Genomic DNA, 16,958 nt, shown 5'->3' with positions numbered 1-16,958 from the left:
TGGTGCATTTAATCTTGGCCACAACTGGCTTTTATTTGGTTAAGTACACCTAGCTAAGCCAGTGGGACACAAGACGTCTACAGGGCTATGGGAAAGAGAAATATTGTCTCCTCCAGAGGGCTATGTGGTCACCCCTGAGGATGGAACTCGATGCTGAGAGGCAGAACAGAGACTCAGACACCTAAGCTCCAGTTACATTTTTTCAAGATGCTGGAAAAGGCCTTTCTGGGAAAATTCATCTATGAATATTTTAAACATGGAGACAATAATGTCCTATTTTTGTTCAACTTCTTTGACTTGCTCTATTTTTCACCATTGGTTCATTCCCCTTTTCTGGGCCTTGCTTTTCTCACCTGTAAAATGGGAGATCTGGGTTTGGTGGACTAGAAGATATCTCACAGCTTGAACAGGGGAGGGAGAGATCAGACTGAGACCAGACAACCGAACTGAGCCACATCCAGCTCAGACATGGACATGTTTGCTCTTTAGGGACCTAAAGAGCACTCAGTAAAACCCAAAGAAGTAGCTCGCTCAACCTAAATCTGTCATACCTAATTAGACTCAGCTTGTAGGAGAAGGGAACGGTTCAGGAGCCAACATCGCTCCCTGTGTCACTGCCCATTTACCTCTGGATTGTCCCCAGGATTAACCAGCCAACCAACAAACATGTACAGAGTTCTTCACATCAGTATGCTGTGAGCTCTAGCCTCCGCAGATGTCTGCCCAGAATGATGAGCTCACAGCAATTAACCAGCCTCTATCAGTCAAGAGAGTCATAAGGTTTGGAGGATTTTGAAGCTGGAGCAAGTTTTTTTTTGTTGTTGTTGTTGTTTTTAATTTTTAAATACTTTCTAGATTCTGAATCTTTGAGAATCTAATAAAAAGCTATGGAACCTCTCCCCAGAAAACTGCTTATATGCAGGCTCTGGAACAAAAAACCAAACAAACAAACAAACAAAAAAAACGTGGTGCACAATTTCCGGGGACCCTTGTGAACAGTTGGAAGCCACCTGTGGACTAAGCACCCCCTCCTGAGCTCCTGTAATTCCTCCCTCCCAGTTTGCAGAGAGTGGCCCTGCAACGGGGAGAGCAGGCCCCACGTCTTCTTCCAAGACTGCATCCATCCCGCTTCACCAGGAAAATGTCACACGTCCCCAAAGCAACAGTGGGCTTTAAGGAAATGCTTTCAACAGAAAAAGTGGATTTTCGGGCTGACCCCGTGGCGCACTCGGGAGAGTGCAGCGCTGGGAGCGCAGCAACGCTCTCGCCAAGGGTTCGGATCCTATATAGGAATGGCCGGTGTGCTCACTGGCTGAGCGCGGTGTGGGTGACACCACGCCAAGGGGTGCAATCTCCTTACCGGTCATGAAAAAGACAAAAAAAAAAAAAAAAAGAAAAAGTGGATTTTCGGGCTGACCCCGTGGCGCACTCGGGAGAGTGCAGCGCTGGGAGCGCAGCAACGCTCTCGCCAAGGGTTCGGATCCTATATAGGAATGGCCGGTGTGCTCACTGGCTGAGCGCGGTGTGGGTGACACCACGCCAAGGGTTGCAATCTCCTTACCGGTCATGAAAAAGACAAAAAAAAAAAAAAAAAGAAAAAGTGGATTTTCTGATTAAACATCAGTAACCAGAGCCAACAATTACTGTCCTCCTATGCCTATGGCTCTCCAATCTTCACCTGGCCCCAGTGATATTTCACTGAGTTTTACAGACTCCTAGCCTGAGAATGAACCTAAGTGCACAATGAGAAAGAAGGCAGGTGGGCTGGAAGGAAGGCAGTGCAGGGCACTCCGCAAATCCACCAACCTGGAACCATCCACCTGAAGAAGTACTTGATGAAGGCTGGGTGGTAGATCAGGATCTTACCCCATTTCACCTTATCTTTGGAGGGATGGGGATGTAGATGTGAGAGATGGTGCCTGTGGTGGTGGCACTCACCACCCACTCCAGGTTGGTGGTCTTGAAGGGGATCAGTACCAGGCTGATATTCTCCCCCAGCTCCCTGAAGCTCTCGTAGTACGCAAGGTGGTGGGTGGTCTTGCCCCCTACGTCGTGCCTTGTTCATCCTGAGCACAAAATTGTGTCTGTACACCTTGGGCCAGTACAAGGACTCCTGCAGGTCACCTGAGTTGCCCATGACAGTGCAGTGCCAGCAGCCCACTGACCTCTTCTCTAGCACAGGGTCCACGTCCCCAGGCACTACTCTGAACAGCTCCTTGATAGTGTCATTCAGGTTTGTAGGTTTCTTCTCCTGCTGGAGCTTCAGCTGAGTGACCTCAGTGGAGTTTCTTAACCTCTCTGAGCTTCAGTTTCTTCATCTCAGTGAGCTGGGTGACTGTCCATCTCCCATCCTCAATTGTCCTGGCCAAGGAACTCAAAGCATTGGCTCACCACAGCCCTTGGAGATGGGAATAACCTCTCACCAGCATTTCCAGTTCAGAAAGGTGGGGTCTGAAAGTGGTGCCAGCACAGCTGAGACATGCTGGCATTTCCAGGCTTTGGGCATAAGGGGGTTCCGAGGAGAATCAAAGGGGTAGGGTGTCTCCAAACTCACTCCCTTCCCAGCTCACATGTCTCTTCCTTCTTTCTCTCCTCTTCTTCCTCTTACTCCCTCTGGTCTAGGGCTCTTTGTCTTTGTAAAGTGTCCAAACTGTCTGGCATAGTGGGGCTCCACCAGGGGAGGTTGGAGCTGGGGAAGCGGGGAGGTGGGGTGCTTTTCTATAAATTTACCTGCCTATTGTGGATTGAGAATATCTCCAGTTTCCCTGTCCGGAGGTAAAAAAATGTTGTCATAAACTAACTGGCTACTGGAAGAGCTTCTCTTAGTCTGTTCAGGCTGCTATAACAAAATACCTTAGACTGGGTAATTTATAAACAAGAGAAGTTTATTGCTTATAATTCTGGAGGCTGGTAAATCCAAGATCAAGGTGCCATCAGATTTGGTGTCTGATGAGGGCTTGTTCTCTTCTTCAAAGATGGTTCCTTCTATATGTCCTCCCATGGCAGAAAGACAAACAAGCCCCTTTAGGCCTTTTTTTCTAAGGGCACTAATCTCCTCATGACTTAGTCATCTCCTAAAGGCCCCACCTCTTAATACCAACACATTGGGGATTAGACTTCAACATGTGAATTTCGGACAGACACAAACATTCAGACCATAGCAGGACTCCTTGAAGTGGATTAATTAGGATCTCTCAGTTTAAGAACAGCTGAAGATCAAGATTGGGATGTTAAACTGTTGCCTAGCAACACTGGTCTACCCACTGGGAGGCAGGCCTGGAGAGATTTCTCTTGGCTCGGGATCCAGATGCCATAAGTGGGTGGGGAATGGATAATGAGCAGAACAGGGAATAGACTGGTGAACCGCTGGCTCTGAATAAAGGTGGGAAACCTACCACCTGTATACGGGAAAGTGATATGGCAACTCCAGCATTTTTTAATAGACCTTGTTTAGGACTGATAATCTTGTTAGAGAAGGGGACTAAGGAACTTGTCTTGAATTTGTGCTTGCATGGCAGGAACACTGTTTTTACTTAGATTACTGTGTTTCTTTGAAGTGACTTTAGTGGGAGAGAGGGTCTGAATACTATAATGAACAAAGCTCTCAAGTCATCCCCTTGCAGGCACCACTAAATATGCAAATCCCATTAGGAAGACCTGATTTGGGAGACAAAATTTTGTACCTTAGGGATCTAGCAATTCTTTATAGCATAAAGATATCAATATTATGGAAAATTTGGAGGCTGATGGGTGGTCAGATGAATTGGTTTTTGAAGCAGAGAAGATGCAACAGCTACCTATACATGCCAAAGGGAAGTCCTCTAATGTATGGGTATACTCGGGAAAGATACCGTCCTCATATCTGTACAATTTCTTGGTAGGTAGGATGCTGTGGTGCAGTCCAGTCTCTTCCTACACCTGGGTAGAAAATAGGTGTTCCCATTTGAGAGGATTGACTGTACAGCAATGGGTAAAGTGTGGCTGAATGTCCAACTCTCTCCCTGCCTGAGACAAGACACATATCCACCCTCCTTCTTGGGCTGTCACAAATCAAACCAAAAAGACAGAATTGTCATTAGAAAGACAATTCAAAGAGAAGACAAGCCAGAAGGGCTTTTTTTGTTCTTTGTTTTTTCTAAATCAAATAATAGGAACTATGCTTTTGAAACAATTCCCCAGTTTTGGCAGAATAAAAGTTTAATTGTTTCACAGATATTTGAGTAGGAAAGTGGCTTCCTCCTCCCAATTTCTTCTTTAAAGAGAGGCAGCAACATGGGTGGGCCCCCACAAGTTGAGGATGGGAGGAGAAATGCCCTCTGTGATTGTGGATGGCCCTGAGTCCTAAGCCACTCTGCATGGCCTACTTACGGTAGTTTCTGTATGTACTGCACTGAGGGCTTGATCCTGAAGTAAAGAACTCTTCTGCCCTCTCCAATATACTGCAGACTGTGTGTGCAATAGAAGCAGAGACTTATCCTGTAATTGCTTTGACCATCCTGCCTTTCCGTACTATAGGCCTTCTAAAGGGACTGCACATTCATTGAGCGCCTTCCATGCGCCAGCCCACACTGTGCTTGGGGCTGTGATTAGAGGGAGAAGTTAACAGCTTCCAAGGATTCTGGAGTGGCAAAGAGATTCTATTTAAAAATTGCAATGCAAAAGAACAAAATATTCACGAAAACAGTTAAAGGAGCAGAGAGAAATACACAGCAGACTCTAGTCTAAACTTTTGTAAGCCTCCGCCCTGAATGGCAACTCCTGTAGGGCAGAGCTCGTCTGATCTTGGTCAATGAGGCTCAATTTCTTGCCTGTCCTCCAGTCTCATCTGACACTGAACTAGATTTTATGGTGCCAACATTCCTCTTTCAAAGGCTTTCCTGCTACCCCATCCCCCTCCAGTGGGTGTGCATACCCCCACCATATTCACCAGTGGTGTCCAGCTCACTGTTCAGTAATTAAGAAAAGTACAATTTAAACACCTTAGTCTTTATTTAAGAAGGTAACAAAATAATATTCACCTCAGAACACTTTTTTTTTTTTTTTGACCGGTAAGGGGATCACAACCCTTGGCACGATGTGGTCTGCACCACGCTCAGCCAGTGAGTGCACCGGCCATCCCTATATAGGATCCGAACCCGTGGCCTTGGCGCTACCAGCGCCGCACTCTCCCGAGTGAGCCACGGGGCCGGCCCCACCTCAGAACACTTTTTATCAAAAATATTTAACTTATTTTTCTAACTTCATGGCCTTGATGTTATAAGATTTAGTTATCTGAGGTCCCTTTTATACATTCTTCAAATATGCCAGGTAAATGAGGTGTCATTTTATTTTATTAATTTTTCTCAACCACTGAATTGATAACCCCATTATTCATAGAGTTATGAAGACTCTTTGAAGAGAAATAAAATACCATAAATCTTTTGACTCATCCAAAGGATGGTACATACATGCAGCTGCTTGATTCTTCTCACCATCAAACACCTTATGGCTCATTCAGCTCTGCTGGAGGAAAGAGTGCTGCAGACCAAATCATCATCATTTCCTGTGAAGTGTGCATTGAACGTCAACTTTGCCTTATTTCCTAAGAACTTGTTAGAGACTTGAGAACACAAAGAAGTGAAGGTGAATTCAAAACCTTCAATGGACAACTCTAGCTCTTGGAGACTGCATGCATACTTGTTAGGGGTTATTTTTCAGATTCTCAGCTTCTATATATGCTCTTTCCAAAATGTGATTCCTCTAAGAATGAGCCTGGGTTCACAGTAGTCACTCTTTAGATTCATAAAGGATAGCACCCCTCCAACTCAAATCTCAGTATGGCGCATTACCCTGGTATAAATAATTCGAGTGCCAAACAAATGAATACGTGGAAATATTGGTTTCAGGGAGGCCTCCTTAAATAGTTCATCAAGGCACTTTAAACACACAAGGCTCCTCGTCTTTCCCTGCCTTATATATATTTTTTAGAAAAGTAAAGCTTACTAAAATACCTGTATTTCAGCCCATGTTGGGATACTCTGAATTTTAGCCAATTCAGGGATATTTGGGCCCATTCTGGAATAGACTTATGGTTATCTTCTTAAATTTAAATGAAATTTTTGGTGGAATATCACATTTTTTAGGCACATTGGATAAAATTCATGTGTAAAATTTTACTTGATTTCTTTCAGATTTTCCGTGCTTTATTTAGTAAGGTAAAGGCTATTTGGTCAAATCATATTATGGCATATTTGTTCCTATTACAGCCAACTCTCACTTATTTCATCTCACAAAATGTTCAATAATTTCTACTGTATTTAAAAGGAAGTACATTTATTTAGATTTATGTTTGCTATTTTAGATGTTACTTTAAAAATATGCAAGTGAGTATGTAGCTTGAAAAGCTTCTTTTAAGGGTTCTCAAGGAAAATATTTGGAAGACCACTGCACTAGAGCTCAACTAAGCAAGCCAAATAAAAACTATCTGTAGAAAAAACTCACCAAAATATCAATAGTAGCTTTTCTTGGATTATGAAATTATGATTATTTTTTCTCCCTTTTGCTTTTCTATAACTTCCTATTTTTTAAGATGAGTATATTATATGTGATAATCTAAAAAATTTTTTAAAATACTAAACACATTAAAGGACAAGGAAAGGGAAGGGACATAAATGGGAGGCTTCTTCCTAATCAATTCTAGAATAGGAGACAGCTGAAGGGAATTCTTAACAGGTCTACTGATAAGCACATTTCACTACGCAAATTCAACTATAATTGGAGTAGAGAAAGTTTTTATCCCATTAACTTCCCCTTCCCTCTTCTTCTATTCCTTTCAATATAGACATTGAGGTTTCAGTGACTCAAAGAAAAATCCATATCAGAAATGTAATAATAATTATTTTTAATAAGGACATTTAGGAGGGCCAGCCAGTTAGCTCAGTTGGTTAGAGAGCAGCCTCAAAACACCAAGATAATGGGTGCCGATCCCTGTACCAGCCAGCTGCCAAAAAATTTTTTTAAAAAGACATTTAGTATCATTTATTATTTATTGTTGGTTTTGATGAAAAATTTTTATCAATTTATATACAATAGAAGGTAATGAAAGAAATAAAGTTTTCTTTATCCACTTACTGCTGCCAATCCACGGGGGAAAGTATTTATGAAGTCTTTCATAATGTTCAAAATCTTTTTAGGGAATTTTTCAGTTAAAGAAGAAGAGCACTCAGCCTGATCAAGGCACACAGCCATCACTCTGCAAGCCCCTCATTCACCTCGCCTTCAATTGCAATGAAAGTTTATATTGTATGGGTGATTTTAGGTTGTTCTAATTAATAAAAATATCAATGAGATAGCCTAAGTTGCAAATCCATTCATGCAATGATTCTGAAGATTGAAGATTTCCTCCAGGAAGATTAGCTACCACTCAAGTGGGAAGAGAGAGGACCCATCTCCATGGAAGCCAATAATCTGCAGTGGCTTTCCTTGCTTCTACTCATCTCAGAGAGCTGAGTAAAAATCTGAGTGGGAGTTTAGAGGGCTTTGGTTGATGCGATCGACAATTTAAAAAGTATGTTTATTAATTTTTATCTTTTGGTGGCTGGCCAGTACAGAGATCGAACCTTGGGGTTATCAGTACCACACTCAAACCAACTGAGCTAACTGGTCAGCCCCTTAAAAAAAGCACCATTTAAATATTTTTCTTTAATTTCCAAGTGTGTGCTGAGGTGTTTGATTGTCTTGTTTGCTGGTGCATGCAACAGTGACTGGATTATGCTTTCAGGGCAACCATTTTAATACTTCAGTACTTAACAATTGTCAGCTTCTCTAGGTGACATTTCAGTTTAGTAATGAAAAGAATGCAGGAATGAGGTTGAAAATTCAGTATGTAAGAAACGATACTAATGAACAGCATCATCTAATTTATTCATTCTTATGAACAGTGGCAGGAGGAGATTCAGTCCCTGGAGGTTTACGACAATCACGGGCAGGCCTGAGTCCCGCTTCTGTGATTCATGCTGTGTACAGATTAACACAGCTCTACCTTCTTTAGCCTCATCCTGAAAAGTCACATCTAGAACATCACAGTTGTCACATGCTAGTTTCATGTTTACTAATACACATTAAAATAAGCACATGCCTATTAAATAAAAATGTTTATCTGTGTACCATCTATAACTACTCATTTACTACCAGAAGTACATACTAGAGTGAACCTAGATGTTCCTATGTAAAGGTATAAGGAAAAATAAGCCAAGGCAATTTTTCTACTATCTTAAGAAGGTTACAAGGAAATCCATTTACTTGTAATTAAAAAAATAGTTAATGCATACATCACAAAACCATACAATCTTGAGGCTAAAATAGACATTAACCTAAAGGATGATCAGATTCAACTTGTTGGATCTTTGGCAACAAATACTACTACCTTTTAAAAACTAGCTTACTGAGTCATTTAATCCAATTCCAATTTAGGGATTTAACCTCAGTCAAGTGCTGGGCAATGACTGAAAAATGAGCATGCAGCATAAGGTAGATAGATTAGAGTAACAGAGGGCTTGCTCAGATAAGAGAGGGGGATCTGGTTCTAACTCAGGGGTCTGGTTGGGGGACCACTTCTATTTCACGAATATTTACTGAGTGTCTGTCATGTGTAAGACACTTGATAGGGTACTTTGAGAAATGCGAATATGAATAATACACTATCCTTTTCTTCAGAAAGATTACAACAGAAGAAAGGGAGTAAGATAAGCAAAATGTGGTAAGAGCCATAGAAAGAAATCATGGAGGTTCAAGCTAAAGAAAGCGATTCTAGCCTGGGGACATATGGGAAGGCTCCATGGAGGACGTGGCATTTAAGATAGCCCCTAAAATACGAGAAGGATGGAATTTTGAGGGGTAGAAAGTGTGGCATGGGCATAGGCGCTAGGTGGGAAAGCTCAGGAGAGTGTTTCACTGATGGGGGTTTATGTCCCAAACTGAAGGAGCAGAGGTTACACAAATGATTATTAGTTTGACTCCATCAAGAAAATACATATGTGGGCGCCGGCCCGGTGGCGCACTGGATAGTGCGCCGCTTGGGAAGCGCGGCGGCGCTCCTGCCCGAGGGGTCGGATCCCACATACAGACCAGTTCCCGCTCACTGGGTGAGCGAGGCGCGGGAGCAACGCCGAGGGTTGCGATCCCGTCGCCGGTCCCCGGTCCGGTACCGGGCCAACACTGAGGGTTGCAATCCGTTGCCAGACACGGAAAAAAAGATAAAAGACAAAAAAAAAAGAAAATACATATGTGGGCGCCGGCCCGGTGGCGCACTGGATAGTGCGCCGCTTGGGAAGCGCGGCGGCGCTCCTGCCCGAGGGGTCGGATCCCACATACAGACCAGTTCCCGCTCACTGGGTGAGCGAGGCGCGGGAGCAACGCCGAGGGTTGCGATCCCGTTGCCGGTCCCCGGTCCGGTACCGGGGCAACACTGAGGGTTGCAATCCGTTGCCAGACACGGAAAAAAAGACAAAAGACAAAAAAAAAAGAAAATACATATGTGTTATTTGCACATATTCACAATAGCCAAGAGGTGGAAGCAACCTAAGTGTCCATTGACAGATGAATGGATAAGGAAAATACGGTCTATATACAATAGAATATTATTTTGCCTCAAAAAAGAAGGAAATTCTGTCATGTGCAACAACATGAACGCACCTTGAGGACTTTATGCGTAGTGGAATAAGCCAGTCACATAAAGACAAATACTGCATGATTCCACTTATGTAAGTATCTAAAATAATCAGATTCTTAGAAAGAGTAAGTAGAGCAGTGGTTGCCAGAGGTAGGAGTGAAAGGGAAAAGGGGAGCTATATGGATATAACATTTCAGTTTTGCAACGTGAAAAAGTTCTAGAGATTGTTGTATAAATATGTACATGTGTATAAAGTTAATACTACTGTACTGCATGAGTATATACACTTAAAAATGGTTAAGATGGTAAACTTTATGTTATATATTTTTTATCACAATTAAAAAAAGAAAATATTTGTGTGTTCATGTGTCAATACTCATTCAGTTTAAAGGACCGAACTCAACCAAAATAGCTTAGCTAAAATAAAAGAATTTATTCGTTCACAGAATCTAAGAAAGGGGAAGGAAGCAGCGGGGCCTTAAGTGCAACCAGGGACTCTAAGCAGCCCCTAGGTGTCACCCTCCGCCTCCTGACTTGACTTCTTTCTCACTGCAAATCTGTTTTCTCAACAGGCTGGTCAACATGGCTGATAACTCCCAGGTCCTACACTTTAGACTCTCTGCCACAAGAAAGAGTGCCTGATGTTCTCGCTCTAAGTTCAAAATATTGACAAGAGCTCTAAGTGGCCCAGTTGGCCTCTGGATCAACTGATGACAAGAAGGAGGATCTGATCTTATAAAAAGAACCTGGTAAATCCTGTGAGAGCCCTGATTGGGGGTGGGGTGGGGTAGGAGGCGTATCAGTTACCTCTATAATGTTCTATAACAGAAGGCCCCAAACTAGTAGCTTGACACAACTATCATCTGTTTTCACAGATTTGCTGCTTGGCTGGGGCAGCTGTGCCTCAGGCAGTGGTGACTGGGTGGTTTTATTCCACATACTGGTCATACTCCTCTTGGGGTCAATAGGCAAGCTAGGGAATAGGAGAAGTTTCTGAAGTTTAGGCTTAGAACCCTCCTAACCCTGCCACTCCTGCCCACAAGCCACTGGGCAAAGCTGAACACTAAGTCAAGGGGCAGAGAAATACTTTCTGCCCACAGTGAAGCTACAGTCAGAGTGGGTGGTGGGGTGGGGGCAGCAGGGGGAAGGATAGTGCTAATCATTTCATCTACCACAGAGGGTGAATGTCAAGAAACATTCTTCAGAAGAAGATGGGATGTTGGGCAAATAAGACAATAGGTGTCCATTGTAGTATTATTACACAGATAGTATTATTACATACAGTAATATTATTACACACAGTAAAATGAAGAAGTTAGTAGATTTTATTAATCCCAAAATGCTAGGTAGCAGTTGAAACAGAGCTAGTTTTAGCCCTTACAATGTGACAAGCACTGTACTAGGAATTTTTTTTTAAATTTTTATTGAATCAAAATTGATTATACATATTTTGGGGGTTCAACATTGAGATATATTGATCAAATCAATATTACTAGCATATATAGTTACAAATCGTAATTATTCTTTATGCCCCTTGTCCAATCTCTCCCCATCCCCCTCTCCCTCCCTCCTCCCCCCTCTAATTACCCTAGATTTCTTCTCTCCTTCTGAAAGAATAATGGTTACTCTGTTAACTTGTTGCCTAGATGATCTGTCCAATGCTGAGAGATGTGATCAGGTCCTCCAATATTATCATAGAGCAGGTGCTTCTTCTGTCACTCTGAGATGGGCTTTGTGGAGAGAGACATCCTCTTCTTTTCTTTATCTCTGCTGGTGACTCTCCTTGTGTCAATGCACTCCAGTGGCTGGCAGACCATCTGCATGGTGGCTGTGGTGTCTAGCCATTTATGCAGCAGCCATGGTTATTGTGGTGGCTGTGGTGGGCCACCCACGTGGAGGTGATGTTTTTGGCATGCTCCTTGGTGCTGGCAGTGTGCCTGGTTGTGGGAGTATCTGGTCCCCGAGTCCATGCCTTGGGTTCCCAGGCGGGCCCTGAGGTGCTGGCATGGTGTGCCTGGTTTTGGGAGGGGAGGTCTGGTCCCCTTCTCCATGCCTCAGGTCCCTGGGCAGGCCCCATGGCACTGGCATGGTGTGCCTGGTTGCGGGATGGGGGATCCAGTCCCTGGCTTCATGACTCAGGTCCCCAGGCAGGCCCTGAGGAGCTAGTGCAGTGTGCCTGGTTGGGGGAGGGGGGTCTGGTCCTCTTCTCCATGCCTTGGGTCCCCAGGCAGGCCCCGAGGCACTGGCATGGTGTGCCTGGTTGTGTGTGTGGGGGTCTGGTCTGCAGCTCCATGTCTCAGGTCCCCGTGCAGACCCTGAGTCATTGGTGCGATATGCCTGGTTGTGGGGGGTGGGGGTCCAGTCCCCAGCTGCATGCCCAGGGCCCCTGGGCAGGCCCCAATGCACTGGCAGTGTGAGTGGTTGTGGGTGGGGATCCTGTCCCCAGCTCCATGCCTCATGTCCACTGGCGGGCCCCAGGGCACTGGTGGTGTGCCTGGGCCGGAAGTAATTTTTTGTCCTTTGCTTACTTCTAATGCAGGGGAACTTCCTGAGGGAACCAGTACTTAAGCTGTTTTATTGAGCTAGATTACTGCTTTGCTGCTTTTTCCCTGGGGAAGGTTTTTTGTGCAGCTCAGGTTTAATGGTTGACCTTATAGGTACTTCTGGCTCTCCAGACACCTGATGCACCTGGGTTGTGTAGAAACTCTGATCTGAGCCTGAGATTTTTCATCAAACTGCACCCCATGCAATTCTGCACTCCTGACCAGTCTCCTCTGAGTGGTCCTGTGCTGAGTGGGGGGTGGATCAGCTGTCCTTGCTGTGTCCCAGTGTTCTCCGGGTGGGCCTGTCTCCCTGACTGCCCATGCTACAAACACTTGCCATGGGATGGTCCCTGTACCAGTCCCCTGCGTTGACTCACGGGCCTCTGAATGGCTCCCCTTTTTCAGCTGTTCTGGCTCCTTGCTCCTGCGTGGGTCCATGGGAACCCTATTAGTGGTCTTGCTGTCCTGGGGGCCACCAAGGTCCTCTTCTCCCCTGCACCTCCAAGTAACTCCATCTGAAGGGCACAGCTGCAGCTTCTGTCAGCTCCTGCTCCATGCGCTCAGTAGCCCCAGCATTAAAGCAGCCACAGCCCAAAACGCTTAGAGCAGTTTTTCTTTCTCTCATTGTGGTTTCTCCTGCCTTCATGAATTCTGTAGGTCTCTCCTCCTCTTCCCCTGAGCTCCAGTGGCCCCAGCTTGGCTGATGTTACATTTTTATAGTTGTAAATTGGTTGATTTGTGGGAGAGAGTGATGCTGGGGACTGTCTATTACGCATCTTGACCGGAACTCCCATACTAGGAATTTTACAGATATCATCTCAAAGAAGCAATAAAAGCTATTGTTAACTGAAATAATACCATTTTGCCCATAGACTCTCTTAGTAAGGTTTCAAAGTAAGTGTCCTTGAGGATTGTAGTTGATATCACTTTTTGACATGCAGAAATTTTAAATATTTATGAAGTCAGATCTAACAATCTTTTACTTTAAGTATTGTGCTTTTGCATGTATAGTAAGAAAGCATTTAAAAATGCTACACAAAGGAATATGCTTAAAGTTGTGGTCTTTAATAGGAGGACAGAACTTATAGGGGAAAAGTCTAGCATTTAATAACTAACAATTTTGAGAATATGCTCTTTTTAATACTATGAAATCAAGTTCAGGTAGCAATTTTTGAATTATACTGTCTGGACTTTGTGGGGATAGGGAGAAGGCTGGAGCACAGAAACATAATGAATGTTTCTAGTATCTGTTTTTGCCAGGCACTGTGCTTGGCACAGTAGATTGGTAAATCATTTAATTCTCAGACCTGCCCTTTTTGATAATCTACCCATTTTATGGTTTCCATTTATTTGACAAATATTTGTTGAACAAAGTATCAGTTTTTAGACTTACTTCTGTAGAAAGTGGAAAAATAAATCAAACTGGTGTATGCACAAAGAAAATTTATTTGATCATGTTAACTGAAAAGGTCTAGCTTTTGTGATAGCTTGACCCTGGGTTCAAATGATACCACCAAGTTCCATGTCTCAGTTCCATGTCAAGTTCCACCTCTGGATTGGCTCTATTATCAGGCTCTTCGTGGTGGCCACCGCAGCCTAGGGCTCAAATTGTCATAACAGACAGACTAGGAGAAGAGAAAGTCTGCTTCCCCAAGAGCTCAAAGTGCCAGAATTGAATTTCCCAGGCCCTAACTGTCTTCATATGAATCATCTGCCTCTCCCTGAGTCAATCCTCTGTTCAGGGTATTGTGGTCACTGGCCTAACGTGGATAATGTGCTCCACGTGGGAGCCACAGGGTTGAATAAGTTCTTCTGAAGTGCCTGTGCTGAGACAACAGCATAAAAAGATGCAGAGATATAAAAAATCTGGAACACTGGAAAAATTCCCATTAATTGGTAAGGTTGTCGCTTTGTGTACCATGGGTTGACTGAAATAAAGCTGGAAAGGAAATCAGAACTCCGTTCAACATAGACTGGGCTCAGGTAGTAGAAGGCTCTATATTTCATGCTACATAATGTTGACTAAATTCTGAGGGCAATAGCAAGCCTAGGAAGGAAACAAAGGGAGAAAAAAACAAGAAAGAATACCAGGGTACAACAATATCTGAGGATTGAGCAGAGGAATGGGAGCCCATAAGGAAGTTAGTCAGGAAATTGTCAGTAAGGCAGGAAGCGAAGGAGGTGAGAGTGGTATAATTGAAGCCAAGAGAAAGGAAAGTTTCAAAGAGCCAGAAGTAAAGTGTTCAATTCAGAACATAGGTCAGATTGCATAGGGCCTGAAAGATGTCCTTTGGATTGGCAAATAAGAGATAGGAGGTCATTAATGGGCCAAAGAGCCTATTATCTGTAATAATAGAGGTAATGGGCTGAAGGGATAAGAGGTTGTGATCAGAGATGACCGATTCAAGCTTAAGATTTCGGAGTTATAGATTTAGAGGATAATAAAGTAAAAATAGCTTTAATTTGGGAGGTTAATGAGTTTTGAGGCAAAACTATTGACTTCATGGATTTCATATTGTTTTAGTCCATTTCTGTTGCTTATAGCAGAATACTTGATACTGCATAATTTATAAAGAAATGAAATTTATTTCTTACAGTTTTGGAGGCTGGAAAGTCCAACGTCTAGGGAACACATCTGATGAGGACCTTCTTCAGGGTCCCATGGAGACCAGGGTATCAAGGGGCAAGAGAATGGCCTAAGAGAGTTAACCTTCTCACTTGCCCTCCTTTTAAAGCCATCACAACCACACCCATTACTCCATGAATCAATCAATCCATTCACTAGTGCACAGCCCTCACAATCTAATCACCTCTTAAAGGTCCCACCTTTCAAATACCATAACTGGATTTCCCACCCTCTTAACACCATTACAATGGGGGTCAAGATTCCAATACATGAACTTTTGGGAGACACATTTGATCCAGGGCAAATATGAAAAGGAAAACTGATAAAGTTTCCATATCTGTAAAAGTAAGAAATGAATGGGAATTTGTAGTAAGTACATGTAGAAAGATGGTTGGCATGAACCTGATAAGAAGTGACTTTTCTTAAGGAAGAGGAAAAATGAAGGTGTAGAAGGGACGATAGCAAGGATGAAGAATACAGACATTTCTCCAAGTCCTCATGGGATAGACAAGGGAAAAACAAAGCTCCCTTCTCCAGACAGGATAGAAGATGGGGGTGGGAATCACGGTCTTTTGACCATTTCTGGATACTAAATAAAAATTTGGATACTTTCTAAGACAAATATAGTAGATGTGTAGTAAAGAATTTATAGAAAAGAATCTCTTGGCCAAAGAGAAAGTCTGGCCTTTGTCCTTGGCTTCTGGGAGTAATCTCTGTGCCTTGGGAATGTTATGCCTGATAGGAGGATCTTTGTTTGCCTGGAGACCTTAGGTCCTACTGGATAGTCTAGCAATGTAATTTAGCTTGGGGGCTGGCCACTTCAGAAAGACCAACAGTGTGGCTTAAGGTAAGGGTTTGGTTCATATGCTATCACAGAGATTGAACCCTGGACCCTGAGGTTATCAGCACCACACTTTAACCAACTGAGTTAACTGGCCAGTCCCTGTATACTTTTTAAATAAAACATTTGTTAGGTTCCTTTACCCTAATTCATCTATAATAGGTTTGTGAAATTATCCAATAAATGCCTATTAAATTTAACTGAGAACAATTAAAGTTGTAGGAAAGAACCCACTTAAATTGTTTTTAGTGTACATTTTATCAAAGATTTTTATTAAAGAGAAAATACTTTGTGTAATATTAATACTTAATAATTGTATGATGTTGAGAAAATCACATAATTTCTTTGAATTTGAGTCTGATCATTTCCAAAATTAAAGATAATATCTTTTTCACAGATACTAAGTAAGGATTAAGGTCTAATGAAAGATGAAGGATGAAATGAGATATATTATTAAAAATTTTTAGCCTAGTATTGCCATGTAGTACGTGTTCCATAAATATTAACTGAGATGATGATAATATTCTAAAAATTTCATATAAGATTTATACTTTATAAATTTAGTTGACTAAAGACTGATGGGTTGCTAATATTTCTGAACTCAATTCTCCTTTATTTAAGAAGCTAATTTCACCTCTTTGCAAACTTATGAACTGACAGCATTATAATAATCTTAGGTATATTAGTTCATTTCTGTCATTTATGACAGAATACCTGAAACTGGGTAATTTATAAAGAAACAAAATTTGTTTCTTATAGTTTCATAGGTTGGGAAGTCCAAAGTCCAGGAGGCACTTCTGATGATGGCCTTCTGGGTGGAAAATCCACAGGGTCCTGTGGCAACACAGGGTATCGCATGGTGAGCATAGCAAGAACTCTTTCATGTGCTCTCCTTATTAAGCCACCACTCTGCATCCATGGTGACCCACTAAACCATTAACCCATTAGTTCATGAATGGGTTATTCTATTCATTAGGACAGAATCTTCACAATCTAATCACCTCTTATAGGACCCACCTTTCAAATGACATAATTGGGTTTCCCACCCTCTTAACACTGTTATAATGGGGATCAAGTTTCCAACACATGAATGAACTTTTGGGGGACACATTTACCACATAGCATTAGACAAATCACCACTACCATCTAGATTCTAGTTACCAGTTCCATACAAATCATTGTACTTGAATGTATATGGTTTTAAAAAATGACAGAATCAAAGTACCTTATACTTTTTATTATTGTATTTCATATATCTTTTTTTTTTTTTTTTTTTTTTTTTTTTTCCGTGTCCGGCAA

This window comes from Galeopterus variegatus, unplaced genomic scaffold (genome assembly GCF_000696425.1).
Source record: "Galeopterus variegatus unplaced genomic scaffold, G_variegatus-3.0.2 Scaffold3439, whole genome shotgun sequence".
Classification (NCBI taxonomy): domain Eukaryota; kingdom Metazoa; phylum Chordata; class Mammalia; order Dermoptera; family Cynocephalidae; genus Galeopterus; species Galeopterus variegatus.
This window is presented reverse-complemented; position numbering follows the sequence as displayed.